Raw genomic sequence first — 18003 nt, 5'->3', positions numbered from 1 at the left:
GAACACTGTGGCAAGTATTGGCAGTTCAGCAGTTAGACCTAAAGCCAGGAGTCACTCTACCCTCTCTAGTGATCTAGACACTTTTATATTCAACAAGAGCTCAATACCCCTTGATATTAAGCATGTCCTCCCATTCTACGCCATTTATTACTTTTTTTTTATGGTGCTGAAGATGGAGCCCAGGGCTTTACACATGCTAAGCAAGCACTTTACTATGAGTCTTCACTTCCAGTTCCTGCTACCCTTGTAAAAATACTCAACATGTGACTCTCCTTGTTAGCTTTCCAAGGTCTCAAAGCCCTCATGTTAAACAAAGGGCTGAATAAGAGGGAGAGATCTGTAGGCCCCGATCTGTGTATGTACATATTCCCACTAAGTGTGTATAAATATCTTCTTGTGCAAATGAGCAGTGACATCAATATAAATGCACTGAGCCTCAGTCATAAGGACACACTCCCCTAACTGCTTTGTGATTTGATGATGTGTCATTTTCTTCCACTCTTCTTTTCCTTTTGTTCAGATCACTTTTAGTTGGAGTGCAGTGACTCACCACAATAGTAAAGTCAAAAATATTCCAGCGAGGCTCTGAAATGTCGGTAGAGTATGAATGCTCCTCCCTGAGGGCTGATGATTTCTGTAAGAATTAGGAAGAATGTGGAGTCAAAGGCCAGCCTGAGAGATGAGGAGAGGCCTAAGGGTCAGTTCACACCCCACGACGGAGTGAGACTCCACCCCCTAGGACAGGTCCCCAGGCAGGGCGGAGGGGCTCAGGGCTAATAGGAGACCTGGCCTTGAAGATCTCCTGTGCTGTACCTTTCCTATCTATTGGCTTTTGGGCCAGTTACTTCGTATCAGTCATTCCCAGGTTTCTTTTCAATAAAGTGTAAAACCCTTAACAATCCCTACCTCTAAGGGCTGGGGATATAGCTTAGTGGTAGAGTAGTTGCCTGAGTAATTGCCTCTTATATAGAGAGGTCCTGGGTTCAATCCCCAGCACCACAAAAAAAAAATCATATTTACAATGCTTTTAGTACATGGCTTGTACTCAGAAATAATGGCTTGTTATTAATTAGTCATCCACAGCTTGAAATGATCAAGTAAACTCTTAACTTTCTGAATAGAAATGTTGGCCAACTTGGCTAGTATTTTAATCTGCTAGAGCCACTGTAACAAAAGACCACACACTGGGTAGCTGACACGATGGTTTTCTCATTGTTCTGCTACATAGAAGTCTGAGGTCAAGGTGTCAGCCAGGTTGGTGTCTTCCTGGGTCTCTGCGGGGCTTGTCCATGGCCAGCTTTCCCGCTGTGCGGTCACAGGTCTGCTCTCTTCCACAATCTGTGTCCACATGCTCTCTTCTTAGATGCGCACTAGCTAGACTAGAACACAGCCTGCCCTGAGGACCCCATGATAACTTCATCCCCAGTTTTCTGGCCTTATTTCCTAGATATAGTCACATCTGGAGCTTCAATGTACAACTCCCCCACCTCACCCCTGGCCCCGGGTGAGAGACATACTTCAACCTATAACAATGGGGAAACCCTATCAACGTTGGTTAGACCTCTTTTCCAGAAAACGAGATCATCTCTGAGACAATCTCAAATCTGCCACTCCATTTTCCAGGGAACTCGCTGGCACCTAGCACAGTTGCCTCGTGATTAAGCAAAGTCCTCTACCTCCCTCCAGATGCTGCCAAAGTGCACAGTGCACTGTGGTATCAGCTGAGCTATGCTCCCGAAATTCGTAAGTCAAAGCCCCAATACTTCTGGGTATGATCTATTTGGAGACAGTCTTCACAGAGGTAACAAAGTTCAACATGAGGTGGTTGGGGTGGGCTCCAGTCCCAAGGCTCACGTCAGAAAAGGGCAAATGCAGGCCCAGAAACACTCTTAGAAGAACTGCAAGTAAAAACACAGTAAGATGTCCAGAATCTGTAAGGCAAAAAAAAAAAAAAAAGGCCTGGAAAAGTCCCTTTTTCTCAGCTCTCAGGAAGCAAGGCTATCTGCACACTATCTGCACTCTTCCAGCCTCTTAAATGGTAAGAAGATTAATTTCTGTTATTGCAGCTATCCAGTCTGTGGTGCTTTGTGACAGTATCCCCAGAAAACGAATATTTGTTTATTTGTTTGTTTATTTGACAACCATTTAATCAGCAACTAGAGAGAGAGAGGAATAAGATATATCTCCTACCTTTAGGAAGATTAGAGGCTTTTGGAATGAGTTCTTTGGAGGGCACAATTACATTAAAAGTTGTTGGAGTTCAATGCGGCTGTTGTGTAATTGGTTCGAAGGCAGGAAACACGCTGTCAGCTTTTATGTGTAATGTGTGGCAAAGTACTGGATCTTGCTGAGAAGGAACCCTTCTTCTCAGGTTTGGGGGTGCTTTTAAGCCTCTCTCCTAGCTCTCCCACCTGACTACCTGGGTCCTCTAATTCTCCATCCCGTCCAGTGCCACCCCCCACGCCCTCTTAGATGAGAGAGCTGGCTGGTAGACTGATCAGCTCTCTACCACGCCCAATCCACGCTCAGCCCTCTCAGGCCCAGAGACAGCGTCCTGTTTCCTGAGGAGAAGGCAAACTCCTCCAGGGACTCCCGCCCGGCGTTCACCTGCCTCCTCCACACCAGCCTTCTCCCACCACGCTAGACTTCGGAGCTCCTCTTCCCTGCTTCCTTCACCTGCTTCCTCCACCACCCTCCAGACTTCATTACTCACCATCCTTTCCAGAGAGCCTTCCTTAGGGCAAATCCCCCTCCAGCCCTCACACGGCATATACGCCTTAGGGCGTCCCAAAGTTCTCATGCATTTATTTCATCTCTTAGTAACTTTAGGCTCCATGAAGGCAGGCTTATATTCATTCACTACAATAACAGGAAAAGTTGAGTGTTTGAATCAATGGATAAAAACATGAATGGAGCGACTCTGAGCCCAAGAAATTCCACCCTGAAAAACAGTTACAGTATTTGGGACACAGTAATGTATCAGTGAGTGCACACAAGGCCAACACATACTTGTTAGGTTTTTAAAGTAGGTAGCCAGTAAAGGAGAATGCCATGTGGTATTCAGGCAGAAGAGAAAGTTTATTACCAAACTGCTGGCCTGTGGCTGAGATGATCCATGGCCAGAGAGAAGGGAGAGAGAGAGAGACCCCCCACCCAGCCCCGCCTTATATCTAGGGCAGGGGCAAGGGGTGTGTCCAGGTGGATTAGGATGTGACCTCAGGGAAAAGAGAGGTAACTGCCTCCAGGTCTGCAGGTTACCCAGGTAACTGGGTGGAGACTTAATGAGGTGGGGGCATCTACATGGAGCCCTCAGGGAGAGGACCTAACATTACTTGAGTACAATTATAGAAGAAAAAACCCTTTCTGTATAGTTGCTTATCATTTATGAAGATCTCTTCATAAAAAATTAAATTTCTCTATCGCTCTCTAAATACATGTCTTGAATGTTTACTTTCAACTTTTTATCACTACAAAACCTCTCATTTGAGATCTTTAAGTAACTCTCATTCCCCCTTTTTCTTTAATAGCCAGAAACTAATCAGGCAGTGATACACTGTCAGATGTCATTGCTAGACTAAGGATTTTCTAGACTTTCCAGACTCGAGTTAAACTAATTGAATACTGAATAAAGATGAAGGATCTGTAGGACAAAGGTATCCTTTCCATGAGGTCCCTAATTGACCTATCAAACGTTCAGTGTGCTGAACTGGTGTAAAGAGGATTATGGGTCCAGAGGCCCAGCCCCGGAGGAGGCTGCAATCTGCCCAGGCACAGGTAAGTGCAAACAAATACTAACAGGGCAGCGAGATAAGTTAGCAGAGGAATGTGCAAAATGCTATCAGCTTCCCACAGCCAAAGGAAAACAGAAGACTTACACAAGTATCTCAGCCTCCCACCTTCTAGTAAGAACTAACACTCGGAGAAGGAAATAGACCAGATAGAGCCAGACCTAAGCCCAACAGCTCTCCATTAGCAGAACAACTAATTTCATTGAGATTTTGCTTGACATTTTAGACACAATAAGCTAGCCAGCTTCTACGCTGTCGTCTTTGGAGAGAAAAAGCACTTCTTTTTTCCTTATTTCTCTTCCGTTTTACATGCACTTTCATGGGTCTTCCATGATGGCTGTTTCATACGTGTATAGATGTACTTGGATCATACTCATCCCGCAACGGCCCTCCCTGGCTCCCTACACACCTGTCTAGTTCCGCTTCCCTTGTCCTTTCTCTTTCCACTCTGGGAAAACCCCCAAAATTTGTCTTTTTCCATTTGATTTCTTCCACTTCACCTGATGATCTCCAGTTCCATCCACTCTCCTGACAAGGATGTCATTTTATTCTTCTGTATGGGCAGACATAGCACAGTGTCTCCGTCCATTCATTGGTGTTGGGCGTTTAGACTGACTCCCTCGCGAGGCTGCGCGGTGAATTGTGCTGCCCTGGACATGGCTGTGCAGGTGTCTCCCAGCTCCTCCTTCAGGTGTGGCCCATCATCTCCTCCGCTCTTGCCAGCACCTTCCTTGTGCTCATCTCCACTCTGCCTCCTCCAAGGGTCTAATTCTTGTTTCACTTTATGGTTGGTCTTCTGGCACTACGTTTGAATGGCTACTCTTATTGTTTTTTCAGGCCAGTCCTAGGGCCTGAACTCTGGCCTGGGCGCTGTCCCTGAGCTTCTTGTGCTCGAGGCTAGTGCTCTACCCCACCTACCTCAGTTTCACTTTGAATTTTTCTGTAAGTGGAGATAAAGCCTCATGGACTTCCCTACCTGGCCTGGCTTTGAACTGTGATCCTCAGATCTTGGTCTTCTGGGTAGCTAATATTATAGGCGTGAGCCACCAGCACCTGGCTGATTCCAATTCTTTAAATTACAAAAAAAAAAAAAAAAATTAAGAAATTGTAGTGATAAGTGGGGCAGTCAGCACCCTAAGAGGAAAGCTCAACTTTTCACTTACATTTGGGGCATATATGATATAGTGATGATGTAAGCAACAAAGAAATCCAGGTCGGAAATATAAATGTTAATGCACTGCATGTTGATGCTCTTTGAGGTAAAAGTCTGAGGCTTTATTAACTGCTTTTCTTCTGAACTCATTTGGGAAAATTGACCTGTGGCGTCAAAACTCTTTTCTGCTAAAATCCCTTTTTTAAAATTCATCAATTAATTTCTGAAACAAGAGGTAAACTAAAGTATCAACTTCCATCCTTTCGGAGAAAGTAGAGTTTCTTGTTATGTTATTACTTTTAAAAATCACTTCTAAAAATCACAGCTATGCAAGTGTTCCAAAGGAACACACACTGTGACCAGAGACACTCCCTTTCTCAAGAGGAAGGTCGCTTGAGTCTGACAGATTGAGACCGGCTTGGGCAAAATAGGGACACTCCATCTCAAGGGAGAAGGAGTGGCTGGGGATATGGCCTAGTGGCAAGAGTGTTTGCCTTGTATACATGAGGCCCTGGGTTTGATTCCCCAGCACCACATATACAGAAAACGGCCAGAAGTGGCGCTGTGGCTCAAGTGGCAGAGTGCTAGCCTTGAGCAAGAAGAAGCCAGGGAAAGTGCTCAGGCCCTGAGTCCGAGGCCCAGGATTGGCCAAAAAAAACCAAAAAAAACAAAAATCAAGGGAGAAGGAGAGGGAGGGAGGGATGGAGGGGAGGAGGGAGGGAGGGGAGGAAGGAAGCAGAGGTTTGGAACCATGGAGATTTTTATAATATTACCTCTTAAGATCCCAGACTGGAAAGTCCCTCATCAAATGCACCTGTGTGACTCAAATGGCACCCTAACTTCCACAGCTTGAAGCAGTTACACTGTACAATGAGAGAATTTATGAGTGATTTTTTTTTCTTTTTAGTTTACTTCAGGCCACAGTGTTCTAACGAAGCCTAAAGGCTTGCTGTTGAAAATACATCAAGGTGGTTTTCTAATGATAATGTGGGGCTTCCTAAAATATCACTGTGGTATTTTACAAGTTTTATGGTGTGGGCAACTCCCAGCAGTAAGCGCTCGCCCTCGGCTGCCACCCAAACTATTACAGGTGCAGTATGAGGTGCTTTCTACTTCAAATTCAATGCTCTCCGTAGTCCCTACATTTCCCATATAGAATGTTGGTGAAATTATGGGATTGCTTTTGCCAATAATTATCTGAGTCTCTGAACTTAGATTTCGGCAGTTTTACATCATGTTCAAGTTGCATAGTTCATAGATCATTCCGTGTCATGCATTGCGGTTACCATGCCTGAATAAATGCAAAAGCAATAAATAAATAAATACAGTGCAAGAATGGAAACTTTTTTTTAAAAAAAAACAAAATTTTGCAACGTTGGCCAAGCTAGTAGTTGTTTTTATTTATAGAGCACTTGTTTAGGTAGGTTATGGGAATTGAACTCTGGGCCTAAGTGCTATCCCTGAGCTTTTCCACTCAAGTCTAGAGCTCTACCACTTTGAGCCACAGCACCACTTCCAGTTTCATGGTGGTTAATTGGAGGTAAGAATTTCACAGACTTTCCTGCTTAGGCTGGCTTTGAATTGTGATCCTCAGATCTCAGCCTCCAGAGTAGCTACAACTACAGGCGTGAGCCACTGGAACTCAGGCCAAGCTAGTCTTAACCTCCTGGTTTCAAAAAGATCCTCCTGTCTGAGCCTCCAAATATCCATGGAAAGTGAAGTAGCAATGAATCCATGAATTGGGGCCCTGCTCACTAGTTGGAGCTTGGTTACCACACGTTTCTTCTGTTCTTATTCCGCCCCCACAGCATGAGAACTTCTGGTACTCTCCTTACTGCCTCCAAGAATGTGAGTTCTTTATTCTTTGACCTCACACTTTCTACCACTCTCGAGTTATCTATGTGCATCTACTTCTGAGCTTTCACTGCTAGAGAAGAAGACTTAGATTCAACAGGAAACTGCCCGTGTTTGGCTGTGGGTCTCCATGACCACTGACGCCGTCTGTTTCTTATGCGTGTGGTTCCTGGATGAAATTCCATCACCATCTTGGAACTCGGCTTCCTCCTTTGGTATGTCTCCTTGAAAAACAGTTTCCCAGTACACCTCAAGGGGTTGAATGGTTTCTAGGGTAGAAGAATTCATCTTGCTCAAGGCCTAAGGAGAATATATGCCAAGTCAGACAAAGGAAAGGCAAAGAAAAGAAAGTCCTCAAAACAAAGGACTGTAACTGGGGAAGTTAGGAAATGTGGAAAGGATAATTTAAAGGCAGAGTTCTGTTTCAGAGCCAGGTCTCTAATTCCAGCTGCTGGAATTCCAACTGCAGTACCTTGGTCTCCACATAGAACAGGAAGCTACAGAACTGGAGGTCATGTTCCCGTGGCCATTATTTTTTTTTCAGTCTAGCCTAAGATTCATTGAGTCAGACGGATTCCTGGTTCCTCTGCCTCAGTCTTCCAGGCATGTATGCCTGTACATGCATTCACATACATGTGCAAGTGCACACACACACACACACACACACACACTTGGCCTCAGAGCATAGACACTAGGGCCTAAAATCCCTGCTTGCTCCGCTTTCCATTCCCACAGCGCCAGCCAGCAGCCAGACTCTCCCTGTGGGCAGGGCGGGGATGGGCCGGTCACACAGTGACTTCTGCAAGTCCCACGATCCTGGGGACAGGACAGGTTGTTTAGGAGTCCTCAGCCTCTGCTCAACAGCTCAGGGGTTTGCACTTGACAATTATAGAGGAATTTCTCCTGTGTTAGAGTGGCACTGACACATACTTATTCATTGAGTACCTGCTGTGCTCAACAGACAGCATAATAATAACCACAGTTTCCTGAGCACTCGTTGTATGGCTTGAAGGGACCCCAATAAACATTACAATAATTCTGGGTACTGTAGTAACCGACAGATTGCTTAGGGGTCTTGCTCAGGTAGATACAACAAAGGGATGCAAACCCACATGTACCTCGGTCTGAACCTCCAAGGTGTTGGTATCGTGAGAGATAAAACATTACATACAGCTAACTCTGAAGCCAGAGGCTGTGGGTTTCGTTATGCTGGAGTCCTAACCCCCAGTTGCTCAGAACACGCCTGTGGCAGCAATCAGGCCATGGCAAGTGGAATTGGTTAAGGTGAGATGAGGTTGCACCGGCGTGCGATGGGTCCTCAACCCAATGGGACTGGCATCCTTATAAAAGGAGAAGAGGGGGATGGGGGAAGATGTAACACAGGGAATTGAGGGATGCCCGTATAGGACCTGGGGCCACAGGAAGCCAAGAAGGCTATTCCTCCATAGTTTTCAGAGGGAACCTAGCCCGCTCTCATCCTTAGGCCCAGAATTTTAGCTTCTGGCACTGTGAACTCTTATGTTTCTGTTGCCTTTCCCGCCGTGGCCCTAGAGCCAGACAGGGGGTGAAATGAGCCGCGTCTCAGTAGAGGCCCCAGCCAGGGGAAGGAGGCTCAAGTAGATGGGAAAAGCTGCCAAAGGAGAAAGTTCTTGGTCTTCCAGGGACAGCAGCATTGGAGAAGTGAAGAGTCCAAATCTCAGGGGCTGGAGCGGCCGTGAGGGCGGGGTAATGGGCAGCAGCAGCAGGAGTGTCCACTCCGGCCTGGGAAAGGAAGAGGCAGGGTCTGCGGTGGGGAGTGTGAGAGAAAGAAGCAGTGCTGGCCCGGACACAGACGTGAACTCTCCCCGGAGAGTCCAGCAGGACTTGGGAGCTGGGTGGTTGTCAGGCTGCGTGCTCCTCAGCCTGGTTCAAGGGAGAAACCTTCCATTCATCCTGCCAGTCCTTCCCCTGGCCTAGACCTCGTGTCCTGGAGGGCCTGGGCCCAGGGCCAGCTCTCTGCTATCTTGTGCCCTGCACAGAATTGGCATTGAGTAAGAATGAAGAAGGCCTGCTTGAGAAAACAATGACCATGTTATTCTGCCATGAATGGCCAGGTCTAGGCTACTAGATGAAAACAAGAAGTGAAACATGAAGCTAAAAGAGACAGCTAGAGAATGGGCACAAACCTTTGCCAGCTTTGCATCTGACAAGGGCTTCATATCCACAATATACAAGGAGCTTAAAGAATGAAACCTCCAAAGAATCAATAACCCAATTAATAAACAAGCAAAGGTGTTAAATGGAGACTTTAGAAGTAAATGAAGAAATGTTCAACAGCTCTGTCCATAAAAGACGCAAATTAAGGGGCTGGGGATATGGCCTAGTGGCAAGAGAGCTTGCTTCGTATACATGAGGCCCTGGGTTCGATTCCCCAGCACCACATATACAGAAAACGGCCAGAAGTGGCGCTGTGGCTCAAGTGGCAGAGTGCTAGCCTTGAGCAAAAGGAAGCCAGGGACAGTGATCAGGCCCTGAGTCCAAGGCCCAGGACTGGCCAAAAAAAAACGCAAATTAAAACAACACCGAGATTCCATTTCGCCCCAGTAAGAATGGCCATCTTCAAGAAAACACACAATAACCAACCCTGATGAGGATATGAGAACACTGCTGGGGAAATATAAACGAGTGCAGCCATATGGAAGGAAAGCAGTGGTGAGTCTCTCACCCTTCCAGGGAATCCTTCAGCTGACCGTTCCAAAAGGTGATGGCCCGGCCTTCCGGGCCACAAAGGCAAAGGAAGGAGCACAGATGAGGTGGTGAGAATGACAGTCCTGAGCTCCGGAGATTCCTCAGACCCAGTCGGTCAACATTCCTGTGGACTTCGCCCCCTCCTCCGCCAGCCCATCCCCGCCCCCGCCTCAAGGAAGCCGAGAAAACCACTGCGCGGTGTGAAATGGTTAGAAGTGAGCTGCTTTTACCATAGCTTTCTTCAAGAGAATTGCCAAAGGGAGGCTCTGGAGAAGGGCTTGCTTGGGCCGGGGGTCCCCGCTTTGCTACAGGTAGAGGCAGGAAGAGAAACACACTGGCCCACAGGTAGGTGGGCCTTGCAAGGCAGCCAGGGGCCCAGCGTGGTGGGCGCTTGGCTCATGCTGTCATCCACCAGCTCGGAGCACGTTTTGCAGAGGACGCTAGGGCAGGTGGATGGGGTGCTGGGTGCTCAGTGCCCTGCACGGCTGTCTGGAGGCAGAATCCGGCTCTCCCAGCACGGAAGCGTGCAGAAAGACGGAGAAAGGCAGAGGACAGGGTTTGGACACCCAGCCCAGAGGGGGCCTGCTAGGAAGGAAGAGCCCTGGCTCGCCGTCCAGGGCTCTCTACAGCACAAACGAGGGGAAACTCCTTCCTCCACCATCCCTCACGACCAAGGCCTTCCCTTAGCAGCCGTGACAATCCCCCAAATAGAAAGTGCAACCACAGACCTGCCTTTGTGTGTGCAGAGAACAGGAGCGATGGGGCGGCCAGGCCTTCAGCCAGCACACGTGGCTCCTGCCGGCGCCCCATGCACACGCGGGCAGCCCCACCAAGCAAGCCAGGGGCTACACCGCACCCCACGCACAACAGATGCAAAAGCATGAGGTATGTGGCAGGCTGGGGGGGGGGCATATTCCAGTTTGAAGGCAGCCCTCCCCGCCACCCCAACTCTCCAGGATCCATGTGTCCTTTCGCGTGCCTGGGTCTGCCGTGATTGCCAGTCCTCACAGTTCATGGTGGAGCTGGGCCCGGAACCCCATCTTAAAGCCGCCGCCACCACCGGCCAATCACTCACGCATTTGTGCACTGCTTCATTCTCGGGGTCACCTGAGGACTTCATTTGAGGAATTGGCTTGGAACTGTGCATTGGCAAAGAGGCCACACTGACCCCATACAAATGCAAGGGATGTCCGCTACACCCCAGCCAGCCAAAGGCCAAATTTCTTTTCTTTTTTTTTTTTTTTTGTAATTTATTAATTAAAGAAATTTTTTTGACAAGGTGTTGTGCAAAAAGGGTACAGTTACATAGTAGGGCAGTGTGTACATTTCTTGTGATATCTTACGCCCTGTTTTTCTTTCCCTTCCCTAGGTTGGTAGACATATATACAATATACAATGTATCAAGATCATATACAGTAGCCACGTGGCCAAGGCCAGATTTCAATGAAGTGCAGACTGAGGGGCTCCTCAGAGGTCGCCTCCTGAGGAAGTCGATGCTCAAGGTGCAGAAGGAAGGATGCAGTGTACATTTCTGCAGAGGGTAAAGAACTGCCCAAGATGTCACATAGACGCATTTATCCTGGTGCAGGTCCTTTTGATATTCAGCTAAGATTCAACCAGGTCACAGACCATTCAGTGTATGCTACGGAAATGTTTTTACCTGGGTATTAAAAAAAATGTTTACTTTTGCCAGGCACATGTGGCTCACACCTATAATCCTAGCTTCTCAAAAGAGACTGAGCACTGAGGATCAAGGTTCAAAGGCAGCCCTGGCAGATAAGCCCAGGAGACTGTTATCTCCAGTTAAACAGGAAAAAAAAAGCCATAGGGGCTGGGAATATGGCCTAGTGGCAAGAGGGCTTGCCTCGTATACATGAAGCCCTGGGTTCGATTCCCCAGCACCACATATATAGAAAATGGCCAGAAGTGGCGCCGTGGCTCAAGTGGCAGAGTGCTAGCCTTGAGCAGGAAGAAGCCAGGGACAGCGCTAAGACCCAGGACTGGCAAAAAAACAAAACAAAACAAAAAGCCATAAATGACAGTGTGGCTCAAGTGACAGAGCACGCACACATGCACACAAAATATATGAAGATAAGCCAGGTATGGTGATGCATAGCGCTAATCCTAGCACTTAGAAGTTGATGCAAGAGGATTGAGAAACCCAGGCAAGACCCTATCTCGAAAACACCCAAGCAAACAAACAAAAATAACACCGAAGATAATGGCACCTACCACGTGTTAAATTAAGATGGTAGCTACCTAGTTGTCTGCTGAATTACGGCTGAAGACTGAAAACATCCTTTCCTTTTTTTTAATTACAGGGCAATGCGTTTGTGGCAGTGACAGCAGCCATCCATCTTTTCCGGAAGACACTATCTCTAGGAGGTCAGTCCACTCCCTGAGCTGTACCTTGCTCCCTCAGGCTCCTGAGGAATGCGCTGAGCGTACGTGACCCCAAGTCAGCCATTGCTTCTCACTGCCGGATCGTGCAGCCCCTCTTCCGCCAACCCCCAGCTGTTGAGTCACAGGAGAACGGCTCGTCACACTTGACAGAACTGCACGGAAAACTGCAATGCATGTCCTTTCATGAATGAGCCGAGACATAATACAGACACCAATGGTCATTACTAGGACTACTGCCATTGCTATTTGGGGTGTAGATGGTATTTCAGAAGGCTGGGGTTGCTAAATGAAAGACATCTTCCACTGAACCCCCGGTGGCTCACAGTGGGGGTCCTAGCTACTCAGGAGGCTGAGCCCCTGGGAGGGTGACAGTTTGAGATCAGTGTGGACAGAAAAGTCTGCTAGACTCCATTTGAACCAGACTTCCAGCCTGACTTTTGCAAATTCTTTTGGAGATGGAGTGCCCGCTAAGTAAGCAAGCCCAAACCTAAGATCCTGAGTTCAAACCCCGCTGCCAGCTTCTTTCAATGTCTTCATTATCATCCCCTGGACAGCAGTACAAAGTACAGAGCAGAAAACCAACCTGAGGGCCCAGCTCTGGTACCAACTGGTAGTGTTCATTCATCTGCTTGCTCAAGAAATACTGCTTTTCTTTTGGCTTGTGGTTTTGGTTTTTTTTGAGACAGGGTATTACTCTGTAGCCCCAGCTGGCCCCAAATTAGCCTTGAGCCCAGGCTGGCCCTGAACTTGTTCCTTCTCCCTCTGTTTCCTACGTGTTTGAGACTATAGGAGTGTATTGCCATGCTCGGCCAAGAAATATTTCTTGACTATGTACCGTACACAAGGCATGGTTTCAGTTGCGAGCCCAGAAGTGAGTAAGATAGCTAGGAGCTTCGATCCTTGTGGCGGAAGAGCAAAAAAGGAATAGGGAAATAATTAGAGAGATGGATGAGATCTAAAGTGGCGAATGAGGCGGGGTACGATGGGGAAAAGAGGTACTTCGGGTGGACAGCCCCAAAGTCTGTGGAAGGAGGAGGCCCATGGGCAGAGACCTGGAAGATAAGAAAGGGCCCGGCTGACCGAGCTGGGGCCGTGCCTTCTAGGCTGAGGGGTCATCAAACATGAGCTCTTGGGGCAGGCTTGGGGCTGATGTGTTCACCAAAGGGAACCTCGGGCCACGGGAGCTGAGTGGCCGAGTTGGGGATGGGTTGATGGGGTGACGAAGAGTAGATGCAGCTGGGGAAGGAAGTCGCTCTCAGGGCCAAGGAAGTTGGATTCCAAATTCCCGGCAGTGTGAGAAAGACTCAATCTGCTCTGTGAATTCAGGAAAGGAGGCTCTGAGATCGGCTACACAGAATACCTGGGGTAAGGGCAAAGTCGGGGGGGGGGGGGTCACAGGAAAGAGAACTTAAGGTTGACTCTGGAGTTAAACCACAGGACCTAGAGCAGGGCTGTGAAGGCCAGGACGGAGCCGCTTTCAAAGCAAGGAGCAGAGGTCAGGGCTGGGTGGGGAATGGAGCCTTGGGTAGGGATGAGGTGATACGGAAGGGAGAAGACAAAGGTAAAGGGCCCCAAACCTGGGCTGAGCGGGGGGGGGGGGGGGGGGCAGAGACTGGGCAGGAGAAACGGGAGGCCAGAGGCCGGAACACAGCCGTGCTAAGGGCAGAATGTGCCAAGGGGTCCGGGAGATGCCCTCGACTGTTTAGGAGAACAGATGGAGCAGGGAGTTTGGTCTCTGCATTCTGCAGAGCAGAGGGAATAGAAATATTGATGAGGGAATTCTGGATACAGGAATGAGACCAATCTACCTAATCACTTTCTCCATAAAATGAGGATAGCAAAACCCATGAGGCTTAAGATTCTGTCTACTACCTCATTCCGCCACATTGTTAAGCTAGAAAAAAAATTTTTTTCTACAAAAAAAAAGAAAAGTAAGGGATTAAAAAAAAAATCTAACCGAGGAAGCTATGCTATTTTGGAGCTGTTAGTCAAACACGTTGAGGGGTCACTAGTACTCTTTTACACACAAGAAAATAGTAACAATAGTTATGTAAACTGCTAAATAAGCCAAGGAAACAATTAGGACAGAAGATCCAGGACCCATATCCTTTGTAGCATGTCCCAGTTGTACCACGATATGCCCACGTGGCACACTGCCGAATGCCTAAAGCCACACGTACCATCTAAGGAAAAACAAGGGACTCTCCCTAGCTTGCTGCCCTGGAGAATCTCTTAACAATCATTTCTAGACACAGTGCATACCTGCAGACAGCTGAGTGGCAGCTACCAGGCTGTCTGAGACCTCCGTGTTTATACGCCTTCTCACCCCTTCCACAGTCACAGAAAAACCAACCAAAGACGGCAGGAATGTGCACACTGAGCGCACAGAACTCCCGAAGCGTCCATGAACTAGGTGTTTCTTGGGAACTCTGTCAAGAAAAGCTGACCCTAGCTTAAAATAAGTGTTTTAGACAGGTGCTGGACTCACACATGTCATCCTAGCTACTCAGGAGGCTGAGATCTGAGGATCATGGTTCAAAGCTAATATGGGAAACCTTATGTCCAACCTGAGAAACGCTTACGTCCAGCTAGAAAAAAAAAATGCCAGAAGTAGAGGTAGGACTCAAGTGGTAGAGCATCAGCTTTAGTCAAAGAGCTAAAAGGCCCTGAATTTAAGCTCCAGTACACACACACACACACACACACACACACACACACACAATCAATGAGCCTACCACTACAGATTGCTACAGACCACCACTTTGCTAAGTGTCACCCAGGCTGGTGGACGTTACCAGCCCGTGAGCCTTTCCGGCTGCCCCCGTCTCTGTCCCTAGATTCAGGCCTGTGTTGACTCTTCTTCCAAGGTCAAATGCTTACGTGTGACTAAGACCCTGGTCTTGCCAAGGGCACTTCACTCGCCTACGGTTCCCTACTGCATATTGACTGTTCTTTCAAAGCCAGGGAGGCTGGAGATTGTCACGCTATTTGTGGACTTTTTGTCACTGCTTGAGATTACCCTGGCACCGGTGTGGAGTCAGGCCGGGAGCTGATGTGATAGAGAGATTAGACTGTATCAGCAGATGTCACTGTCCCGTGAAATCGGGACACTGCTCCTAAAGCTGCCTGTCAGAAGGGTGGCCCCTCTCTATTTGCTTTAACCTTGCTGCAGGAACTCCGAGCAAGGTGCCAAGGGCCCTTTGTGTGGTCTACAAGGTAGATGTCGTTGCCCTCACGGAAAACCTGAAACTCTGAAAGGTGTCAGCCAAGGTCAGCAGTTAGGTTCACGGAGAGGAGGGTGGCCGCCAGCTCCCAGGCCTCCACTCTTCCTTCCAAGCCATTCAGCATCCTGCATTAGCAAAACCGTGACATGCAATTCAGGGAAAAGCTTTGCCAAGGAAGGGTGAGGAAAGCCCCAAGGTATGGACTGGGGGGAGGGGGGTCGCATCGCCTTCCCAAGTCATAAGTTCTCAGTCTGGTGTACATCTGCGGTTCCTAGGAACACAGATTGCAGGGGCTACTCCCCAGGACTCCTTGAGCCTTAATGTCTGGCGGGGGTGGGGGAGGGGCCTGTATGAGAGCTTAAGCTTCACGGCCCGTGTCTTAGACTCTCATAGACTTCCTTGAAATCTAGGCCTCTTCCGGTGCTGGGCAGAAGGGTTTAGCTTCTAAAGGCAGGTAAAAATAAACAATCCTTGGAGCACCCCCTACCACATCTATTTGCAGGGGCATGTGTATGCCCTGCTTAGTAACATAATTATAACATCTAGTGCTTATGAAAAATATGATAGAACACATACGTATATACGTGTGGGTGTATATATCTATGTATAGATTACATGACTCAGTGACACACGAATACAGTGAAACACGTATGGTCATCTCCTCTTCGCAGATGAAGCACAGGGGACAAAAGTGACATGCTTGCCCAAAGTGGCCAACTAGAAAATGCTGGAACCAGAATGCAGCCTTTGTCCAGTTTGCCTCTAACTGTGCCATCTTTTAATCTTAACTACACAGGGTAAAATGACCATAGATCATTTAGAATTCTCCTGCAGGGTAAAGTCCAAAAAATGCTCTAAAGTCTGGGGTCACTTGTATTTGAGAAGAGAATATACTCTAAACTGGGCAGGATTTTTTTTTTTTTAATGTATTACAGACAGGTGCTGCTGCCTCGTGCCTATGATCTTAGCTACTCACGAGGCTGAGATCTGAGGACCATGGTTCCCAACCAGCCCAGGCAGGAAAATCCCTGATACGCTTATCTCCAATTAACCACACACACACACACACACACACACACACACACACACACAGCTAGAAGCGGAGCTGTAGCACACAAGCGGTAGAGCACTAGCTTTGAGCACAAAAGCTCAGGGGCAGGGCTCAGCCCAGAGTTCAAGCCCCAAGACTGCCCCCCCTCCCAAAAAAAGATTAGCAATGTGCTCTATCAGCGGAGCTGAAAAGCCAACAAGTGGTGATAAAACAGTGGCGTGGGTGTGTCAGGAGGAATAAATCCAATCTGAAATGTTTTCTTCGTTGCAGGTCGCTTAAATATCTCCCATAGTTCCCTCCTGTTGTACTTAAATAAACATCTACATGGAGGTGGGAGGGCAGTTTAATACACTTTACTTCAGACATGAGAACACAACTACCAGACGTATCATTAGCTTACATATGGAACCGCAACTCCTCGGTACATCACCTTTACAATTAAAAAAGTACACAACTGTGAACGTGTGTGTCTGTGTCTGTGTGTGTGTGTGTGTGTGTGTGTGTGTGTGTGTGTGTGCTGGAGCTTGAAATCAGGACCAGCGCAATATCCCTCAGCTTTTTCAATCAAGGCTGGCATTCTACCACTTGAACAACAATCTCTCTTTCTGGCTTTTTTGCTGGCTAGTTGGAGATAAGAATCTTGCAGACTTTCCTGCCTGAGCTGGCTTCAAACCCTGGTCCTCAGATCTGAGACTCTTGAGTAGCTAGGATGACAGGTGTGAGCCACCAGCTCCTGTTAACTGTGAACCTTTCTTAGCCACTCACCACTTGCAAGAGCAAAAGGAGCAAATCTGTCCAATCAAATGACCGTTTATTCCATGGGATTTCTACATGATTCAACACCAAGTACCTTTTGTTCTGTTTTGTCATTTTAACCAGGTGATGGGAACACAAGCCGTCTACACACCATGCATTACAGGAGTCCTTTGGGGCAGGAAGGCAAATACTCAAGCTTTCTACAAACATGGTTCAAATTCAACTAAGCCCATGATGTCTGGATATTTTGAAGACCTTGAGAGTTATCCTGGACACAAGTAGAAAAACAAGCAGTAATATTTGTGACTAAGGAGAATGATCATTCACAGATGACGTTTAATTGTTATAGAAAAATTAATATATACTAATTATACTGACATATTAATGGTGCAAGGAGGGTTGTTATGACAATCCCATAGCTGGACATAATGTGCTTTGACTAAGTTCACTTTTCTGTTAAATTCCCTCTAACACCATTTCCTCCCATTCCTCATTTCCTTTCCAGTACTTGGCTAGTTTCATTAAACTAACTTTATAATATCCTTTAATACCATCTCTCCCCCCTCCAAATAAAATTCCCCCTTTTAGCCTAGGTCTCATTACTATTCCTCCTCCTCCTCCTCTTCATCATTTTAGATCTGGATTCCACTTGTGAGTAAACACACAACGTTTGCTTTTTCCTTTTGTGGGTCCTGGGGCTTGAACTCGGGGCCTGGGTGCTGTCCCTGGGCCTCTTTTTTTGCTCCAGGCTATAGCACGCTACCTGTGTCTCCATCTCACAGATTGGGAAAGCGAGACGGGGTTTCGAACTTTGCCAGAAATCACTGGAAATGTTCTGTCCCGGGGCAGCCGTGAGTACAGGCGTCTTACTCATCTAATCCTGGTGACAAGTCTAGGAGGCAGGGGCCATAAAACGAGTCAGTTTTACAGCCGAGGAAACTAAGAGCGCCAAAGGAATGGACGCACCCAGCTCCCACCAGGGGCCTGGCGGGGGGGGGGGCGGGGTCCGGCCTCAACCTTCACCCACCATCACCGTCGCCCGGCGCG

Source organism: Perognathus longimembris, chromosome 9, assembly GCF_023159225.1.
Source record: "Perognathus longimembris pacificus isolate PPM17 chromosome 9, ASM2315922v1, whole genome shotgun sequence".
NCBI lineage: Eukaryota > Metazoa > Chordata > Mammalia > Rodentia > Heteromyidae > Perognathus > Perognathus longimembris.
Note: the sequence above shows the minus strand (reverse complement) of the source record.